The sequence below is a fragment of the Amphimedon queenslandica genome, unplaced genomic scaffold (genome assembly GCF_000090795.2).
Source record: "Amphimedon queenslandica unplaced genomic scaffold, v1.1 AMPQUscaffold_6921_Cont21124, whole genome shotgun sequence".
Lineage (NCBI taxonomy): Eukaryota > Metazoa > Porifera > Demospongiae > Haplosclerida > Niphatidae > Amphimedon > Amphimedon queenslandica.
The window spans coordinates 1-1,970 of NW_003552791.1; the positions used below are offsets into that span (position 1 = coordinate 1).

At 33.7% G+C, this 1,970-nt stretch overlaps 1 long non-coding RNA gene across 1 annotated transcript; it reads right to left on the reverse strand.

The window, feature by feature from the left end:
* Positions 1 to 1,059: 1,059 nt before the first annotated feature.
* Positions 1,060 to 1,890, reverse strand: LOC105315921 (uncharacterized). The gene is made up of 3 exons (XR_002190064.1): positions 1,790 to 1,890; positions 1,244 to 1,370; positions 1,060 to 1,186 (listed from the first exon to the last, which is right to left on the reverse strand). It is a non-coding gene; the product is annotated as an uncharacterized LOC105315921 (long non-coding RNA).
* Between the last annotated feature and the right edge of the window lie 80 nt (positions 1,891 to 1,970).

A 1,970-nucleotide genomic window follows, 5' to 3' on the forward strand; every position in this document is an offset into this window, starting at 1 on the left:
GTTTTGTGCTCAGTGCATATTAATGTACTGGAGGACTGATAGGTGGCCTAGGGCCTGCAGGTGTCCTGTCTGTAGGAGAGAGGTTAATATTCTATTGACATTGCCTCAGTTGGAGACTAATGAGAGATATCGTGATCTAACGAATGAGATTAGGGATTATAATAGTCGAATGTCAGGAGAATGGAGACCAGTAAGAGGAAACTATATTTAAATTTTATTTTTACTTTATTCTTTCTCCCTTTCCTTTTCTCTCTCACTCTCTCCCTCCCTCTCTCCCTCCCTCCCCCTCTCTCCCTTCCTCTCTCTCTCTCTCTCTCTCTCTCCCTCTCCCTCCCTCATCCCTCTCTCATAGTTAATGAGTTACATATATGACATACCAACATTACTACGCTACCTGCTGAGAGACTTATTCTCAGTCCATGGGTCTAATATGTATTCACAGATTACATATTTCAGCAGTTCTAGTACTGTTGCTATTGTATTTGTTCATTCCTTTTGATCTGCTCCCAGAATCAGCTATTGGTCTCATTGGTTTGATTGATGATGGACTTGTACTACTAACTGTTATTATATATGTGACTTTATTGTATAGATCTTATGTTACTAACAGAGCTATAAATTAATATTATTCAAAACTAAAAACATTATATTTAAAGCTACACTTATTCAAACAATACAGCTATTTAAAAATTAAAATTTATTTAAAGCACTGTAAGTCTAAAAGTACAGTAAATTTCTGTACTATCTTTTGCTTTTTGGCCAAGTACCGTCTGGATTTCTTATTTCCAGTATTATCATCTATGTGGTCATTACAATTTGTATGATGACATAATATAATTAGATTAAATCAACTGACTTGTTCTCCATATATACCAGCACCTGCTACTGTTTGTTGAAGATTGTTTAATAATTCGAAACAGTTCATCATGTATTGTTGCCATAGTCTACATTCAGTAGTATCAGGAATATTGAACTGTTCCTTTATTACTGTCATTAAACGACCTGTAATAAACACAGTGCATTCACAGCATGTACCATATATAATTATAACTTACTGATTGTATCTACTCCACTAAATGAACCTGTTTTAATATCATTAATGTTAGGATGTACACATAATTTTAAATCAATCAAGTAAACTTCAACCTTCAAGTGCTTAACATATTGTCCATACTCTACTACATTCCTAATAATTAATGAACAATCACATATTAATACTAATACAATAATATTCAATTTATACCTAATAATAGGTCTTGATCCTACTGATAGTCCATACCAACTCAGTAAAAGATTCCATGCAGGCTCAGGTAGTAGTGCATAGTCCTGTCCTTCCTTGAGATGATTAATTAGTTTTTGAGGTACATTGTCTATTGAAAAGCAGCATTAACAAAACAATCAGTTATTTAAACACCAGAGGAACAACTGCAAAGCAAGTCTATTGTGGTGTAAGTAGCTACATGCATAATAATCATTACAATAGACACTACTGTATAGCTAGAAAATTTGATGGAGTAAAACTTTTTCAAATTGAGGTTCATTTTTAGCCTCCAATTTGATAGGGTTCCACAGAAGCATGCACAGGGTTAAAATTTCGCCAAAATTTTAACCTCCAAACCTCTTTTATAGTCAATTCGCCAGATTTTAACATTCCAAATTTTTTAGCTATATGGTATATGTATAACTGAATGAAACTGATTAGTTGTGTTTTGAGGGGCAATGAAAGAAAACTTGTATTGATTAACTATAATACTCACAATTGCTGAAAACACAAATTGGAGTGGTATACCTTCAGAAAGAATAGCAGCATTATCAATTGGTCCAGGATGAGCACGTCCGGCGGGGGCCTGATCCTTTGAATCAAATCCAGTGTATTTCTTCCACTTTTTGAACCATATTTGATTAACAACACTCCTAATATATTGATGAGTACAATTTATTTATAAATTTTATTACAAACTAACCATTGG